Source organism: Sphaeramia orbicularis, chromosome 5 (genome assembly GCF_902148855.1).
Source record: "Sphaeramia orbicularis chromosome 5, fSphaOr1.1, whole genome shotgun sequence".
Classification (NCBI taxonomy): Eukaryota; Metazoa; Chordata; class Actinopteri; order Kurtiformes; family Apogonidae; genus Sphaeramia; species Sphaeramia orbicularis.
The window spans coordinates 18,095,142-18,115,677 of NC_043961.1; the positions used below are offsets into that span (position 1 = coordinate 18,095,142).

The following is a 20,536-nucleotide window of genomic DNA, read 5'->3' on the forward strand; positions in this document are numbered from 1 at the left end:
TAACTGTAATACATAAAAAACACATTTTTATAAGTAAATTTTGTGTGCAAAATATAAACTGAAAAGTGTCCTTTTTCATTGATAAGAAAAATAAATAGGTCATTAATGAATAAATGAACCTTTCATCAACAAAACATAGTGACTTAATTAGTCAAATAAAGTCATTTTGAAAAATATAAAATAGAAATGTTCGTAAAATGTTACCGAAGATTAAACAAGATGATTGACAATAAAACTAGGAGTGTCGATCTTATTATATGAATGTATTTATTGTGTTTTATATTTCAGCAATAAGTCATATTTATTTTGTGTTCGGCCCAGTGTTTTTTGGTGTTGGTTTTGATGCTGCTCCTCATCCCCTTCATGTCCACAGCCTCAGTGTTGGATTTCCAGTAGATCACTACAGCCAGGTAATAGTAGTCCTCCACCTCTGATAATAATAATAAAAAGCAGAAGAAATAAGATTAAATGGATTTAAGATGGAAATGCTTCTTTTTTAATACATTTTGATGCATTGAACATTTATTTCTACCGTGTGACTGATCCTCATTATCATAGATAATAGTTTGTTTTTATTTTCTTATTTATGCTTCAGTGTTTATTATTTTTATTATTATGTATTTTATATGAACATGGCGCCTCATTGGGAAACAGTTCATATAGATCTGGGTTCTGACATCAGTCTGGGACGTTCCTCTTCCGACTGTAAAAATACATATTTGTTAATTCGGGACTGTGACCCCCCCCCCCACACACACACACACACACACACACACACCTCCTCCTCCTCCTTTTCTTAAGAAAGAAAGAGAGTGTGAGATTAAGGCTGTGGATTAAGACATCATCATCTCCAGAGATGATATTACATCCAGAAGGAGATTGAAAGAATCAGCAGAGATCAAATCAGTAAAATCAAATGAGGACGATAAGACGCAGGAGGATTAGATATAATATAGTCCCAAATTAAAAGGAGACGGGATATCGAATTATTCATACTGGGGGAAACAAATCCTTCTTAGAAGAAAAGAGGAAAAACAAGATTTGAGGAGATCTGAAGAGGTGAAGCCAAATCTGAAACAGACGAGGCCTGTTCATTCAGTAAAAGTCACATTTTATATTAGATCATTATTGAATTACAGATGACGATGAAGGAGCTTCATGAGCTTTACTTACCCATGAGCTTTACTTACTTTTATGCACACTTTCAATTTGTGCAAAAATAAGAAATTTATTCATTTCTTCGTTCATTTATTTTCTGAAGATGTGACTGAAAATGTTTTAAAATCACTAGAAAGTACAGAATGTGGTGCATTTTTAACAGTAAATGTGTGAAAAAGTACGATGCAAACAGAAGAGGATAAATGTCCTATTTTTAACCCTTTAAATGCCATGTTTGTACTGAAACAAACCAGATTTTTGATGCAAAAAATACAAAAAATGGAGTGTTGGATTAGTTGTTTTTTATTTTTTCATCCTTTCATATGTCAGTGATTAACACCAACATTGGTTAATATACATTATTATTTTTTGTGCTAGGTCAGATGTTAAATTCTAAATGTGTCAGTGTGCATTTTGTACTCACTTGGTAGAAGGGTGTTCGTGTAGGAATTTAACATTATTACCTCCACCGGTTATGTTTTTGTTGGTGTTGGTTTGTCTATTTGTCTGTTTGTGTGCAAGATAACTCAAAAAGTTATGGATGGATTTGGATGAAAATTTCAGGAAATGTTGATACTGGCACAAGGAACAAATGATTAAATTTTGGTGGTGATTGGGGTGGGGGCACAGGGGCACAGGGGCCCACTGATCTGCCTTGGCAGAGGTCTACGCTCTATGAGTGCTTTTCTAGAAAAGACAGCGCAGAAAAACCCTGCAATAAATAGTATAGATGAAGTTGGTTCAGGTTGATCTGTGTCTGAGACTCGTTATAAATATACTGTGTTTTTCTTCAAATTTATATGAATTACAGCATTATCATCTGTTCTGGTGAAATCCTGTCTCCATGGTGTCATCATCAACCCTTTAAACACCATAACTCCTGAACCGTTTATGAATATTGATCAAATCCAAACGACATAAACATCTGATCATTGACAAGTTCATGTTCACTACACCATAATTGATTTAAAAATGGTGTTTCCATTTCATCTGTGTGCATTTACCTGTTGGCAAAAAAAAAAAAAAAAAAAACACAATGAGTGCCTAAACAAAATTTGCACAATTTGAGAAGTTTTTTGCCATTTCTGTAAAACACAAACATACATACATACATAAATGTACATAGTCACAATTCTTGTTAATATAGAATAATATGCTGTAATTAATTTTAGACACAAAATATGTGTTTTATATCATCGTCAGTGTATTTGAATAAACAGCTTTACATTAAACGTGTTATATTTTCTTGATTCAGCCAATATTTTAAAAGGGAAGTGGACTCTGTGTGTGTGTCTTGATTGTCACACTAAATCCGTAAAGAGCTGACTGCTGCAGTTTGTCATGCTGATGTATGTTTGGTCAAGGAACAGACTAGTGTAAACAAAAAGTTGATAGGACCAATATTTTTGGAGATATTAGTAATTTTGGGATACAGTAGCCTTACAATCATGTTGCTATGCCCAGAATCATCAATGAAGTGGGTTACCTAGCAACAGATAAACAATAGAGCCATGTTGCCATGGTGTCACATTTCATGTGCAGAAACAGACATCCCAGCTGAGAGGTTATTCAACTGAAAATGCCAGTGGAATTTACCGAGAAAGGAAAGGAATGAACTGGATGAGAGGAGCTAGAACCATGGGTCAAAGCACGAGTTTGATAATATTTATAATAGATACCATGGGAGTTGAAGTTATTGATGATTAAATATTGAGAAACAGAAGCTTGATAATGATGAAATATAGTTTTAGACTTTGTTCAAATGTTTATATGATGCTGTTTTAAGGTTCATGAACTTATATTCACAACATATGGATGAAAATACTCATGAATCTACTTTTATATTTGTGTGTTTTCTGAACATTCAGTGAAATTTGCTGATATTTTGAGGGAAACAGATAAAGCAGAGAAACGATGCTTTAACATTTACTGTCATTTGTCATCATCTGATATGAAAATTCAACATGATGCCATTTTGGGTCCAGTGTTTTTGTCCATGTAATAAACTCAGAGTTGGTGGATCAACCTGGACAAGGGACGTGTTTTCACGTCCTTTGGACATTATTGTCTCTGCGGAGGCAATTCCGTCTTCATTTCCTTTACATGTGACAATAATCGGGCGCTAACGCTCAGAGCAGAACACCTATTTGAACGTCCAATCAGCGGCGTGGCGGCGCGGCCTCGGCCCCCGATCATTCATTTCATTTCCCTATTTCTCTCTGGACTCCAGTGACTCCACGCCGCCGCCGTGGATTAATGGGCCTGGAGATTTACGCCGGCACGATCTGAGCTGCTTTGGCTTTTAAGCTCCAATCAAGTGGGGAAATGGGAAATGATAACTGTATCCAAATAAAGACAGTCTCCAACTGACCATCACAGTGAGAGCTGGCGTCGAACGTTAGCACCGCCACCGTACGGCGGGAAGTCCCAAACAAACCCTTCCCACGTGTCGAGTCCATCAAGTCGCTGTCGACAGGATGCACGTGGATAATAATAACAACAGGGAAATGAAAAGATGAGAGGACGAACCAGAAGGAATGGAAACAGGGTTTGTTTGCATCTATGACTGGGCTTCCTTTACTGTGACCCAGTGGTGTCAAACATACGGCCCATGGCCCAAAAAACGAGTCCAAGCCCTCCCACAGGATGAATGCAAAAATCACACCGAAGATATTAATGATCACTGGTGTCAAAATGATTGTAGTTCAGGTTCCACATTCAGACCAATATGACGTAAAGTGGATCAGAACCAGTAAAATAACAACAGAATAACGTGTAAATAATGACAACTCTATGTTTTAGAGTAAAAAAAAAACAAAAAAATAACAATTACATGCAAATCTTTCCATTTATAAACTATCCTTTAACAAAAAATATGAATGACTTGAACAAATATGACCAACATGAAACATGTTAACAGAAGTAAACTGAATTTGAAGTATTTTATGCCTGTTATTAAATGTTTGGTGTATTTGTAGATCCACTGTGATCTGTGAGTTATAGTGAACATGTAGAAATGATAAACTGAGGCAGAACATTGGTAAAAGTATACTTCTTCTGAAAAAAATCATAGTTGTTCACGTTCACATTTTTGTAAAGATAGTTTGGATATGATAACATTTCCATAATGTAATTGTACTTTGTTTCACTGTAAAAAATAGAGAATAGTATAATATTTGTCATTATTTTTAGGTTGTTGTGTTATTATTTTACTGGTTCTGTCTGTTCTAAATGGGCTGAATGTGGAACCTGAGCTAGTCTAAGGTCAAAGGTCAAAGTCAGCTTTATTGTCAGTTCTTCCATATGTACATCACATACAGAAAACTGAAATGACAAAACTCTAAGACCCCACAGTGCAAAATGAACATAGTAGGAAAAATACAAAAAAAACAAAACAAAAATACAACAGAAAAGAACCAAAAACATAAAATATAGAATAGAACTATAAACATAGAATATAGAATAGAACTGTAAACATAGAATATAGAATAGAACTATAAACATAGAATATAGAATAGAACTATAAACATAAAATATAGAATAGAACTATAAACACAGAATATAGAATAGAACTATAAACATAAAATATAGAATAGAACTATAAACACAGAATATAGAATAGAACTATAAACATAAAATATAGAATAGAACTATAAACACAGAATATAGAATAGAACTATAAACATAAAATATAGAATAGAACTATAAACATAATATATAGAATAGAACTATAAACATAAAATATAGAATAGAACTATAAACATAGAATATAGAATAGAACTATAAACACAGAATATAGAATAGAACTATAAACATAGAATATAGAATAGAACTATAAAAACAGAATATAGAATAGAACTATAAACATAAAATATAGAATAGAACTATAAACACAGAATATAGAATAGAACTATAAACACAGAATATAGAATAGAACTATAAACACATAATATAGAATAGAACTATAAACATAAAATATAGAATAGAACTATAAACACAGAATATAGAATAGAACTATAAACATAAAATATAGAATAGAACTATAAACAGCAGGGGATGAGTAGACAATAAATAGACAATAAAGGTGCAACAGTGAAGTTAAACAGATGAAATATTAGTAATAGATGAGTTATTGATAATAGATACGTTATTGGTAATGGATGAGTTACTGGTAGGCGTGGGCGATATGGCAAAAATACCAGATTTTTTAAAAATAAAATCCCAATCTTGATTTTGTCACGATTTTTTACATTGATCTTTGAGACTAATTTGCATATCTTTTCCCAGGGGTCAGTGCTTCCGTTCCCTCTGTCCACCGTTTACTACTCTTCTCATAAACAGTGTCTTTACTAAACGCTTATGTTAAAGTTGTTTGTGTTTGTGTAATTCTACCTGATGCCTCTGGCTGCGATGTGGCTGGTCTTCTAGTTCAGTTTGCCCCTTCAGGTGATTGAACAGGTTCATAGTGTTGCCATACGATGTGTAAACTGTGTCTGTGCAAACTTTACAAATTACTGTCGTTTGTGCTTTGTTGTTTGGGGAAAAGCCAAACCAATTCCATACGATGGAAGTGAGGTTCTTTTTAGGAAGCAACTTGCCCATTTCACTGTCAGCCACGACTCCCACTACACAACATGACATCCACATGACGTGGACGTGAACCGACGTGATGCGTCTGTGCATCAGCAAATAACTCCATCCAGAGCCGTTGAATACTCTGTGGCTCTGACAGCATCAGATTACAGACCATTCCACCATCTCCCTGCTTTGTCAGATCATCGATACATTCTAATCCATCACGATCTAATATCGTCATATTGCACACCCCTAATTATTGGTGATAGATGAGTTACTGGTAATAGTTGAGGTATTGGTGATAGATGAGTTTTTGGTAATAGATGAGTTATTGGTAATACTAGTTATTGGTAATACTAGTTACTGGTTATGCTAGTTATTGGTGACATATGAGTTTGTCGTCCCTGCTTTAAACAGCGTCAGTTGTTTCTGTTTGCGTGTCAGAAGTGTTAAAATTGCCCGCCATTTGAGAGGGCAGGTAGATGTCAGATCCGTTTAATAAACTCAGCCCCCAAAGCCTCTTATGCCACACACACACACACACACACACACACACCGAAACCTTCTTATCACGGCCTTAAGAGGGGACGACATGCTCACTGATTAATTTTAGATCTTTTCCATGAAAAGAGTAGCTTACAGTTTAAAGCCCCCCCCCCCCCCCCAGCGGAGGCCCGAGGCCAGATTGACTCATACATGAGGACGGTGTGTCCCGGTTCACGGTGGGATCCAGAACCGGCCCATATGGGGATCAACAGTATCACGGCCGTAAACGGGGGCTGCTGAGGCCACCGCCGTTATTATTAGATGGATGTTGGCGTTAATCCTCCCTCCTGCACATATTTGACTGTGCACATGCTCATATTTGCCCCTTTTAAGTGCGTGGGTTTAGACTCAGACTCAGACCAGGGTTCAGGACATTCTCCACATATTCACACAACAAACATGAACAATGGGTTTTTGTCCCAAATTTCATTTCAAAACTAAAATATTGTCAATGCTGTCCCTGTATGTCAGCGTCCTGTTCTATGTGAATCAATACCAGTTGAATGTGTGAGGCTGTCAGGTTCTGTCTCTGTGTTTGAGTCCTGTGGTTAGGATGCAGGAGATCAATCTCCAAATAAAAGAGGGTGGTAGTGTAACTGGAGGAGAACTCAACTCATTCAATCAAAGTCCATATATGACTTCTATCAGTGATCAATAAGAACTAGATCGATATCTGTAACCATTGACATGTTATAAACCATCAAAATATGGACCATTAGAAGGAAGACGAAGATGGTGACCAGGACGACAAAGATGAAAGGAAAAGAAATAAAATGTATTTTATTGTTGCAATAAATATAAATAAAAGCCACTGTTTTCAAGTTCTCAGTCAGTTTCAGCATAAAACTCCAGTGTAGAGGGACATGTTTTGTTGTGATTAGAACTGAAATTATTAGTCAATTAATCAACTCAAATCAATTAAAATAATTATTCAATTCCAATTTTCCTGAATCGATTTGTTTCCTTAATTCCTTTGCTGTTAAACATTGGTTCCACTGTTGTGTTTCACACAGACGCTTATTGTAACGCACATGACGCCAGGATCAGCCCACAGTTGGATGTTAGTTCCATGTTCAGTTGGTCTAAGTCAGTTGGATCCAAATGTGTTGAAGACTGACCTGACAGACTGGTTATAGATGGAACTGGGCTGGTTTGGTGGGGTTTAGATCTATAGATATTTATATATATACTTTTATTCTGTTGTTATTGTCATTGTTATTTCTATATAGATTTTTTTGTATATCCTTTTACTTTTATACTTTTTGTGGTTGTTGTTTCAGCTGGTTCTGGAATAAAGCACATGTTGTTTGTGATTTTTTTTCACATTTCATCGAATCAAATAACCGATTAATGGAATCAAATAAAATAGTTAATAAATTAATCGATTACAAAAATAATCAGTAGCTGCAGTTCTAGTTTTCTATGTTTACATATATAGAATCAAAGTGAATTGAACTGAATTGAATTGAATTGAACTGAATTGAATTGGACTGGATTGGATTGGACTGGACTGAATTGGACTGGACTGGACTGAATTGGACTGGGCTGAATTGGACTGGACTGAATTGGACTGGACTAGACTGGACTGGACTGGACTGGATTGGACTGGATTGGACTGAATTGGACAGGACTGGATTGGATTTGATTGGACTGGACTGGATTGGATGCTGGCTGTAAAGTTCTGTGTTTTAGAACCAGATTATTATGTGACTATCGCTGCTGTCTTGGTCAGGTCTCCACTGAAAAAGACATTTCCCATCTCAAAGGGACAAACCTGGTTAAATAAAGGAAAAAAAAAAAAGATGGTTTGTTTTTGCCTTGAGCCGGTGGAGGTTCGGGTTTTGGACCTAAATGGACGAGGACAGGCTGAATCATCTTCCTGTCTTCTGACAAACAGCGGCAGGTTTGGACTTTAATATTCAGGAATGTGTTTTTGTGACTTGTCCCAGGTTTACGGCGGTGGACGGACACTGCCCTGGGACTGCTGAGCAACGACACTGACTCACCGCACGACCGCTGGCTGCAACACAACCATACCGACAGACACACAACCACACAGACAAACACACACCTACACACACCTGTACCCAGCGACATACAAACCCTCCACTGATGCACAAATGGAATGAAACGGGTCAAAATCAAACGAGGACCGAACGCCCTCAGCGTCACATTCACATTCATCCATCACTGATTCTGACAAATGAAGACGTCTGTCGGAGACGTTTCTGCTCCACAGGGTCCAACAAACACCATGAGACAAAAGTCTGTCCATCTGACCTTCATTTGACCAAATATGTAGGAACAACGCACCAACTCCAACCATGACCAACATCTGGTACTGTCCATAGTTGTCCAACCTGTGGACATGGTGGATAATATTGTCCATAGTTTGTTGTCCAATCTGTGGACATGGTGGACAACCTTCAAATCCAATAAACATGTTTTTGACGTTTCCACCTTTACAGTCATCAGGTTTGGATGTTCAGTTCTTTGTCTTTGTGATGCATTCAACTCCACATCAGCACTCAAGGAGGCGGGGGGCATCAAAGCACCCCCCCACACACACCCCCCCTAAACCACCCACCCCTTGAACCTACCGAGCTGTGGGCCTCTCCTCCAGCCCCCAGTGAAGGAGAGGGGCCCAAAAATAGACAAGCACAGGGATGATTGGAAGAAGAAAAAGGGGCTGGAGCGTAAAAGTGGCCGAGGGGATGAATGTTAAAGCGGGGGGGTTGTTGAAAATGTGTGCTGACATTCTGCTGAGGAAATAGAGGCCTGAAGTGAGCGGAGGCGCAGGTTGCTCAAGTGGTTGCTTTATTGAACCGACCTGTGTTATCACCACTCAACAACCCACTGAAAACACAGCCACTGTTTCTGTGTTTTGACGACATTTCTGGAACGTGAGGTCATTTGGCTGCTACGTTCGCCCACAGGGGGGAATCCTGGGAACCAGCTGTGGAAGTCTATCTGCGTTTCCCATGATGCCGAGCAAAAGGACACTGGGTCTGAAGGGAGGTCCTGGTCTGCGACAGAAACCTGCCCTTCCTGCCACAACATTTCAACACTACGTTCTACGATTTAACAAGTGGTATTTAGTGGCATCTAGTGGTGAACGTCCATGCTATCCTACGATGGTGACTAAAAAGTCCTTCATTTCTATTTATAAAATGATCAAAAAGAACCTGAAATTACTGTTAGTTATAAGAATTAAAAGTTGTGATGTTATGACACGAAGAATAAAGTCTAAGAAAAGAAGTGATAAAACTAGAGTCATTGTTTTCTCCACTGGACTGAGCTGTAAATGTGCAGAATGGAGGCTTATGAACGTAGAACGTTATTATGGGATGTTCTTATCATTGCTAAGTTGCCTTTTGTTGATCCACAATTCAGACAAAACTGTGATGGTTCTGACCTTGTTTAATGGATTCAAACAGATCTTTAGTGGTTTTACTGTGGCTGTTTTCCATCTAAAACAGGCCTACACTAACAGACCTAACCTAAAAGAACAAAGCTAACCGAGCTAAGCTAACAGACCTAAGCTAAAAGAGCTATAATGTAAACTATCAGCTGACGCAGTATGTCAACATTGTAAAACACAGTGTTACTTTAGCCACTGTTAAAATAAGCATCTACATGAGATGCCACATTATAGGAGTAGAAAAAACAAACAGCTACAAGGTATATTTGTACATGATCAACTGGCCCCACGAAACTAAACTGTAGTGGTGATAATAAAACACAATTCATCACACAAGCAAAGTTTTTTCATAGTCCTGTAACCAAATGAAATCAACACAAACGACCATGTTTTACCACAAAGATCTCTGATCCAGTAAACTTATCAATACCTGTCAATAATTAAAAAAGAACACTCAGAGGCTCTGTAGTTACCGTGGTAACATCGTCATCTTCGACAACACTGATTCACCAGTAAAACCCGTGGAGTTGGATCAATGACAGGGGATGGACACACCGGGTTTATATATGTGAAATGAAATGAACAAAAATTAATTACAATTTTAAAAAAACATAAAATAAGAAATAATGTGAAAAAAGAAGAAAATAATAAGCCAAAATGAAGTCAAAAGAATAAAATAAGCAACAAAATTAACTAAGACACCCAAAGCACTGATTAAAAGGGGAAAAAAATTAAAAATTAATCAACAAAATTAATAATGATAATAATAATAATAATAATAATAATAATAATAATAATAATAATAATAATAATAATAATAATAATATAATAATAATAATAAATTGCATTTAAAAAGCACATTTCATTCAGCAGAATCTCAAAGTAATAAGTAATAAGTAACATGAAGAAAATAAGCCACAAACTGAAAAAAAAGTGAAGAAAGAAATTATAAAATAGGCAACAAAATGAACCAAAAAGGAAGTAAAATTTATAAAAATTAACAAAAACAAGTAAGAAAATTAACAAAATAATAAATAACATGGAGAAGAAAATGAACAACAGCCAAAGTAATAATTAAAATAAATAAAAGCAACAAAAAATTTTCAAAAACATAAGCAAAAACAACAAAATATGACACAAAATGAGTGAAATTGAAGAAAATAATAAACTGATGTAGTTGGATCAGTGACAGTGGATGGACAGTGGAAGTAGTCCTGGGTTAAGGTGACGTCCCTGAACACACCACGCTGATCTTTACTCCATTTCTGTACTTTTTTTCTTCCACTTCTATGTTGCTGAATTGCACATAAAACTCCTCCGTCACTCAGTGTTTCCTTTCAGTCGAAGGAGGCAGTTTTGTGGCGTGACGGTGGCAGTGGCGAGGCGTGTGACAGGCCACATGGCAGCAGAAGGTGGGGGTGTGTGTGTGTGTGTGTGTGTGGAGGGGGGTGAGCAGGACGCCAGGTGAAGAAGACATGACAGGCTGGAAAAAAACGTCCACGGTGCTTGAGGACAGAAACTGGGGCTGACAAAAGGACTCACGCAGGAGTCCAGTCAAACAGTCGCCACACATCGCCTCGACGCGACGCCTTCCATCGGCCACGCCGCTAACTTTGTTCCTCCACAACAGAAACACAGTGGGATGACCCAGACGGGTGGACGTGGAGTGTTAACTGTTTACTGTGAAGCAGGAAGACCAGCTCTGTGATGTGACGAACTGTTAAAATATTTTTGCACCTGTAGTCGTTAGAATTAGTTGGATTGTGATGGAACATTGATGAGTTGTGTTAAAGTGACTGAATCTGTACTTTACAAACCACTTTACTCTGAGGGACTGGGATGTTTAAGATAAACAGTGTTTCTTTGTTGCGATTTTCCATTTAAATGTATTCAATTTATTTGTCTTATTGCATATTATTATTACTATCATTATTATCATTAAGTATATACTTATAGTTCTTATTACTTATACTAGCGGTGTTCTACATGTGGCAGTTTTTACGCTGTTGTGTATTTGTACGTGTAAGGCTATTGTATTCCAAATTAATAATATCTCCCAAAATATTGGCCCTATCAACTTGCTGTTCTCGCTAGTCTGTTCCTTGACCAAAAATGCATAAGTGTGTCAAACTGCAGCAGTCAGCTCTGTACGGATTTTGTGTGAATACCGAGAAACATACACACACACACACTCACACACACACAAAGAGGCCACTTGGCTTTTATAATATAGATATTGTTGTTACAACTACTGTTACTGTAATCACTTCATTATGACTTTTATCCTGTGATAATTAAACAAATATATATATATATATATATATATATATATATATATATATATATATATATATATATATATATATATATATATGTATATACATGTATGTGTGTGTGTGTATATATATCAAAAATTACTTTTATTAATATGTATTATTATGACTACTTTGTTATTTGTTGTATCCACTCATACTTTCTAACTGTGCAAATGACTTTTTTTCACCACTGTTTTTATAGTTATTGTTATTAAAATTTTTCTTTAACATTTCAGTGTGATATTATTGGAATCTCAATTTCCTGAGGAAGCAATAAAGTTAAATCTAATCTAATCTAATCTAATCTAATCTGGGCTGGGCTGCTCATTGTTGTACACATTAGGGGTCAAAGGTCATTCATGTTATTGTCACAATGACAGGAAACCAGTCCTACCTCAGACCACGCTGCATTCAGGTACTCCTCATACTTCTGAGCTCTGGGTCCACAGCTGTGGGACAGACCAACCAAAAAGTAATTTTTTTGCAGAAAACATCTAAAAGAATAGATGTATTTTATACAATATATTTACTTGTGTACTTACTTTAATTGTTATATCAAATTACTCCAATAAACTCACATTCGTTGGCAGATGTGTCCCGGTTATTGACTCTGAGTATAGACCACTTCAGAGTCGACGTCACCGTCTACTTCACCGCAGTTCCACACACAATCTGGTGGCAGAAAAACACTGTATATCAATGGAGATAAATGGAGAGATTGGAGAGAATAGAGAGAAAAGAGGGGGGGGAATGCCTTGTTGTGCTGTAGGTTGTCAGAGTAGAAATGCTAAAAAAAAAAGCAACCTTCACTTTTATCAAATACTGTGGTTGAAGACACCCTTTGAGTGAAACTGTAGACACTTATGGTTGAAGCCATTAAACAGACGGATTGGACAGATGGAATCATCTGGAACTCTGGGCACTGCAGTGTCCATTTCACATCAGTATGTACATGAAACAACACTTACCCAACCATGCAAGTGCAGTTGGCTGTCAGGACAGAGTTGGTCCACGTTTTGTAAACCTGCATTTTATGTCCTTGTTGCTGACTAGGCAGTACGTTGGTCTTCATAATCCCCATTAGACAAATTTGGGTATTCAATATCCTGGACATGAACACAAAGTACAGCGTTTGTTCAATATTCCAACCTGTTGTGTGTTCTTTGTGCCTTAAACTAAAGGGTCAAACAGGATGTTCACTCATAAAAAGGGACACAGGCTCACAGAGTTCTCGTCCAACGTTGCCATGGCTGCATGTGTGATTTTTCTCCTGTTAACTGTGCGAGCTACCACGGTATTCCTACCCTTAAAATAATAATAATGGATTAGATTTGTCTCGCGTTTCTCTATTAATACATACTCAAAGCATGCACAATGGATCTATTATTCATCCACTCTTACATTCTCACTCTGGTGCTGGTAAACTACATATGTATCCACAGATGCCCTGGGGCAGGCTGATGGAATTGTGGATGCCAATCTGCACCAACGGCCCCTCCCACCACCACCAAACATTCACACGCATTCATACACCAGTGTCTTTAGCTGGAGGGAAGGTGGGTGAAGTGTCTTGCCTAAGGACACAACAGCACTAGGACAGAGAGGGATTTGAACCGTCATCCCTTTGGTTATTGAATGACCCACTCTACCTCCTGAACCATGGCCGCCCTGGAAATATTTGGGGCAACAAAGTTCTAGACATGGAGGGATTTGTTTGTCTTGAGCTTTTCTTAAATGTAAACACTGGGTTTTTCAGCCAGATATAAACAGATATCCGTCCACTGTAGCTTGGGCCATTTGGTTGGCTCCGCCCACTGATCCAACAGTGAGTATGGATAAGGAAAGCTCACCCTTCTGCTAACGGTCAACTTACCTTTGGAAGACACCTTGTCTCTGGTTAACAGACCATTAAAATAATTGGAGAAGGCATCTGTATCTTCCATTACTCTGTTTCTCTTCTGATTTTCACGCTCCTGACACCAGCTTCCATGTACTGTTGACACCACAACTGTCACTTTCTGCCACCAGTTAGGCCCCGCCCACAAAATACGTCATCACTGTTTACTGACACCGAATTGGTCTATAAAGACAATAAAAACACATAATCAAACATCTGTCACTAACGTGAAACTTTAATCTGTTTCCTTTATCAGAACGTTTCCTACCTGAGATGTTGATCAACAGTGGTGATGAAAATAACTCCCACGTATATTACCCAATATTGGTGTTAGTCACTGACATATGTCAGGATGAAAAAATAAAATTAAAAAAAAAAAAACCTAATGCAGTTTATATGTAGAATATTGAAAAAAAGGAAAAAAGAAATTTGTGTTTTTTGCATTAAAAAAATAGGGTTTTTTCAAATACAAACATGACATTTCAAGGGTTAAAAATATGACAGTTATAGAGTATTTGGTATTTTTTGTTTATGGCTCAAGTTGATGAAATTCCAAAAAAATGTAAAAACCTTAAAACCAAACTGACATTTCTCCAGTAACTGTGCAGATTACGCACTTTGGGTGATTAGTGTGAGTCTCTGTGGGCGGATACGGGTAATTAAATAAATCCGATACTTCAGAGATCATGTTGTCAAACAGTTTGAAGATGTTGATGCAGGTTCAGTTCTACATCCTCCTCACATCCTTAAGGTGTTACCATTCTTAAGGTGGAATCCGACGTACGACGGCTGATATGAAATGAACACATTCCGTGGGAGAATTCCCTCCTCGTCACACGTTCTGGTCTCATTTCCTCAGGTTTAACGTCAGTGAAACATGTCACCACAGGAGGAGAGTGTGAGGACAACTGTCTGTGATTTCCTGTTTGCAGACGTGTGAGGATACAGATGGTCATGTGATCAGACTGGTACCGCATCAGCTGGAGACGCCGGAGGTCGGGTTCTACGGAAACTGGATCTGAGGCCGAGGCTGGACAAGGATGGACACCGGAGACCGGGTCCATGTGGATCAGGTGGTTCTGGAGATTCTGGTGGATCAGATGGTTCTGCTGGTTTATGTGGTCAATGTGGTTCAGATGGCACATGTGGTTCTGGTGGTCCTTGAGGTTCTGGTGGTTTGGGTGGCCCATGTGGTTCAGGTGGTCCATGTGGTCCACGAGGTCCATGTGGTTCTAGTAGTTCTGGTGGTCCATGTGGCCCATGTGGTTCTGATCCACACTAATGTGTCTGTAGATGATTTTACATCTGAAGGAGGAAGATGAACATAAATCCCAGTCAGGTTTGTTTGACATTATTATAAAAATGCAGTTTGTCTTGTATTTAAGGAGCATCTATCTATCTATCTATCTATCTATCTATCTATCTATCTATCTATCTATCTATCTATCTATCTATCTATCTATCTATCTATCTATCTATCTATCTATCTATCTATCTATCTATCTATCTATCTATCTATCTATCTATCTATGTTGTTACATGGATGTAATGGGTATAAAACCTATTTTTCAGTCTCTATTAAAATAAAACAGAAAACAATGAAACATTTAAAACTCACTGCATACTTTTGTATGTCGTTAAGTCTGATAAAAAGAACAAACTATGACAAATACTATTCATGTATTGAACAAAACCTTTATGTTGTGTTCAGATCTTTACTGTAATATGAACCCAGACAGTAAAACATCTCATATCCTGGTCTGGGTTCAGAAGGTCTGGACTAATGTAGAAAAACCATGAGGAGAAATTAGACAGAAAAGACATTTATGAGAAGCTCTCCTGGAACCGGAGGATGTGCTCCAACTACAGGGGATCACACTCCTCAGCCTCCCAGGGAAAGTCTATTCCACGGTACTAGAGAAGAGGATCCGACCAATAGTCGAACCTTGGATCCAGGAGGAACAATGCGGTTTTCGTCCCGGTTGCGTAACACTGGACCAGCTCTATACCCTCCATCGGGTGCTCGAGGGTTCATGGGAGTTTGCCCAACCAGTCCACATGTGTTTTGTGGATTTGGAGAAGGCGTTCGACCGGGTCCCTCGTGGTATCCTGTGGGGGGGTGCTTCGGGAGTATGGGGTCTGGGACCCTCTTCTAAGGGGAGTCTGGTCCTTGTATGACTGAAGCAGGAGCCTGGTTTGCATTGCTGGCAGTAAGTCAGACCTGTTCCAGGTGCATGTTGGACTCCGGCAGGGCTGCCCTTTGTCACCGGTTCTGTTCATAATTTTTATGGGCAGAATTTCTGGGCGCAGCCAGGGGCTGGAGGGGTCCAGTTTGGGGACCACAGGATTTCATCTCTGCTTTTTGCAGATGACGTTGTCCTGTTGGCCTCATCGAACCTGGACCTTCAGCATGCACTAGGGCGGTTTGCAGCCGAGTGTGAAGCGAGTGGGATGAGGATCAGCACCTCCAAATCCGAGGCCATGGTTCTCGACTGGAAAAAGGTGGTTGCCCTCTCTGGGTCTTTGCCCCAAGTGGAGGAGTTTAAGTATCTTGGGGTCTTGTTCACGAGTGAGGGAAGGATGGAGCATGAGATTGACAGATGGAATGGTGCAGCGTCTGCAGTGATGCAGTCGTTGTATCAGTCGGTTTTAGTGAAGAAGGAGCTGAGCCGAGAGGCAACACTCTCGATTTACTGGTCAATCTCCGTTCCTACTCTCACCTATGGTCATGAGCTTTGGGTCAGGACCGAAAGGACAAGATCCTGGATACAAGCGGTTGAAATTAGTTCCTCCGTAGGGTGGCTGGGCACACCCTTAGGGATAGGGTGAGGAGCTCGGTCACCAGGGAGGAGCTTGGAGTAGAGCCGCTGCTCCTCCACATCGAGAGGGGCCAGCTGAGGTGGCTCGGGCATCTGTTTTGAATGCCTCCTGGACGCCTCCCTGGGGAGGTGTTCCTGGCATGTCCTGCTGGGAGGAGACCTCAGAGAAGACCTAGGACATGCTGGAGAGACTATGTCTCTCAGCTGGCCTGGAAATGCCTCGGGGTCCCCCCAGAAGAGCTGGAGGAGGTGTCTGGGGAGAGGGAAGTCTGGGCATCCCTGCTTAGACTGTTACCCCCGTGACCAGCATAATAAACAGCAGATAATGGATGGATGGACATTTATGAGCAAAACGTCCACTGACATGAACCAAACAGGAAAGAACATGTGAGGGCTAGAATGAAGACTGGACTACAGGGGCCAGTTAACAGTTAACCTGGTTAGGAGTTAACCTGGTTAACAGTGAACCTGGTTAAGTTAACCCTGGTAGTGGTGGTAAAGGCCAGCCCCTCTGACCCCCCTCGGCTCCAGACCACCACCACCATCAGCCCCTTAAATCAATGCTGTTAATCGCCGTCGGGTGAATGGAGGAACCTGGGTTTCAGCAAAAGGATCAATGTTTACTGTGTGGACGAGGCCGTTGTATCTGAATAAAGTCACATCAGAGTATTAGAGTCATTTCCATTTGAGTGGAGGAGTTAAAGCTCCAACAGAGAGGAAACAAAACACACCACAGCAGCAGCCGCTGGAGGATAACAGGACCAGCAGAGGACAGGACCCGGGTCTGAGGTGGACTTGGGTCTGAGGTGGATGTGGGTCTGAGGTGGACCTGGGTCAGAGGTAGACATGGGTCTGAGGTGGAACCTGATCTGGGTTCAAGGTCTGAGTTCAGGGTCTGGGTTCAGGGTGGACCTGGGTCTTTGTTCATGGTCTGAGTTCATGGTCTGGGTTCAGGTTGGACCTTGGTCTGGGTTCAGGGTGGACCTGGGTCTGGATTCAGGGTCTGTGTTCATGGTCTGGGTTCAGGGTCTGGGTTCATGGTGGACCTGGGTCTCGGTTCACGGCCTGGGTTCAGGGCAGACCTGGGTCTGGGTTCAGGGTCTGTGTTCATGGTCTGGGTTCATTATCTGGGTTTAAGGTGGACCTGGGGCTGGGTTCAGGGTCTGGGTTCTGGGTCTGGGTTCAGGGTGGACCTTGGTCTGGGTCACGGTCTGGGTTCAGGGTCCAGGTCCAGGGTCTGTGTTCATGGTCTGGGTTCAGGTTGGACCTTGGTCTGGGTCGTGGTCTGGGTTCAGGGTCCAGGTCCAGGGCGGACCGGTCCGTAGTGTTTGATTAGTTTCAGTTTAATATGTTTTTATTCACTGTCAACATGTTGATGCTTGGACTGTTTTTATTTGTATTTTATTTCCTCTGTTTAAACGGTTCGAACCCTTTAAAGGGCGTTGTTCTGTCTTTATGTTCCAGATGTTTCTGTTTGTCTCTGTTCTTTGTCGTTCATATTTAATATTTAATGTATTCATGTCACAGCTGTTCAATAAAAATGTGACTTTTTCCATTTAATTAACATTAATTATCCTGTTTGACATATTATCAGATGTAGTTTTTGTTGTGGTTTTAGTCAGATTTAATGGAATTCAGTGACATTACTAATGTCACTGGATGTGTTCACTGTTTACATGTGGATTTTATTAAAGACTGAATGAGATTTAATTACAGATGTTTCATCGCAACAAACAGAATAAAAAATGGGAAAAACCAACAAATGCTTCATTACATATCTTTAAATATCTTTATAATTTGGAGGAATTTGGTGAATTATTGAGCATCCTCTGACATTTGTGGGGTTTTTTCTGCGCCTTTTTGCTCTTTTGCGCATTTAATTACCCGTTTAATTGAACATTAGTGCATGCGTACCCATGCCGAGCTGTGGCTGGTCCAAAGAACCGACCCCGTGACCCGCTGTCTGAACTCTTCTTCCTCTCAGAGGTTAAAAAAAAGGCCCGCGGACCATGAAAAGATGCGGATGCTCATGTGGATCTGTAAACCCCGCCCACTTCTTCAGAGGAGGAATGCTGTCGGCTGATTGGTCCGAGTCCAGGATCAGCCTTTTCTTCTTCTCTGACTTTAATCCGAGTCTCGATCCGAGAAGATAAACAAAAACCAGGTTCATGTGGAGTTTTAGAGGAGAAAAGGATAGAACCTCCCCCTCCTCTTCATCCTCTTTCTGGTTCTTTTTTTTTTTTTTTTTCAGTTTCTAAAACAGGTGGAAACTGGACCTGGTCCAATTTCTGCAAAGAATAAGAAAATAAGAGACCAGAACCAGAGAGCAAAGCCAGAACCAAAAACAAGAACGAGAAACCAAAACCAGAACCAGAGCTAGAACCAGGATCAAAACCAGAGATCAGAACCAGAAAGCAAAGCCAGAACCAAAGACTAGAACCAGAAACCAAAATCAGGACCAGAACCAGAAACCAAACCAGAACCAAAACCAGAGCCAGAACCAGAAACTAGAACCAGAAACCAGGAGCAAAACCAGAGATCAGAACTAAAAAGCAAAGCCAGAACCAAAAACTAGAACCAGAAACCAAAACCAGGACCAAAACCAGAAACAGAAACCAAAACTAGGACCAAAACCAGAGCCAGAACCAGGATCAAAACCAGTGACCAGAACCAGAGAGCAAAGCCAGAACCAAAAAGTACAACCAGAAACCAAAACCCAAAACCAGAACCAGGACCAAAACCCGAGCCAGAACCAGGATCAAAACCAGAGACCAGAACCAGAAAGCAAAACCAGGACCAGAATCAGAGCCAGAACCAGAAAACAAAACCAAGACCAGAACCAGAAACCAAAATCAGAAACCAAAACCAGGACCAAAACCAGAACCCAAAACCAGAAACCCAAACCAGAACCAAAACCCACCTCAGTGTTTCCATGTTGGATTTCTCTTCAGTTTATTATTCCTTTTACACAGATTTATAACACAAATATGTACATGTGATCATTGATGATATTATTATTTTTAGAACATCATTTTTATAGAATATAATTCATACAATATTTTTTAAAGCAAGTTTTAGTTTTAATGAGTCTGAGGTGAAATAAAATTCTGATGATTTTATTTTGCATCATCACAATATTTAACATTTACATTAATGAACAACAGAAGGAAATGGAATCAGATGGAAATAGTGTAAAAAGAACATGATGCAAAAGATGAAACAAGATAGAAAAGTTTTGATAACAAATGAGGAAAATTAAAAGGAATAAAGAGATGAAAATGATACAAAAGATGTAACAGAAAAGTCATAGTAAGATGTAAAAAGAAGACTTAAAAACGGGAAAGGAAAAAAGATGAAAAATACAGAAATTATGTTAAAGACGTTAAAACATAAAAGCATCAGAAAATGAAGGAAAATGAAAATGACGTAAAAGGTGTTGAAAATTTGTAACAAGATATAAGAATATAAAATTTAACAGACTAAAAGGATGCAGAGAAAAACAATGTGTTAAAGACGTAAAAAAAAAAAAAAAAAAAAAAAAAAAAAAAAGATGAAAACGACATAAATTTTAACCTGAACCAGGAGTTTATTGAATGTATGTTTATTTCAACACGTAATAGAATGAACAGTTTATACTGAGTCTAAAAGTTCAACTCCATCCATCCATCATCCATCCATCCATCCATCCATCCATCCATCCATCCATCCATCCACCCACCCACTCCGGCGCGCGGAGGGGCGGGCTCTGCACCACGTGACTCGGTGCCTCCTCCACCCTCTGACCATTAAAGAGGTAAAACTCCAA

General features: G+C 39.3%; 1 long non-coding RNA gene across 1 annotated transcript; it reads right to left on the minus strand.

The window, feature by feature from the left end:
- Positions 1-317: 317 nt before the first annotated feature.
- Positions 318-13,123, minus strand: LOC115419048 (uncharacterized). The gene is made up of 4 exons (XR_003935390.1): positions 12,984-13,123; positions 12,594-12,687; positions 12,410-12,464; positions 318-430 (listed from the first exon to the last, which is right to left on the minus strand). It is a non-coding gene; the product is annotated as an uncharacterized LOC115419048 (long non-coding RNA).
- Positions 13,124-20,536: the final 7,413 nt, after the last annotated feature.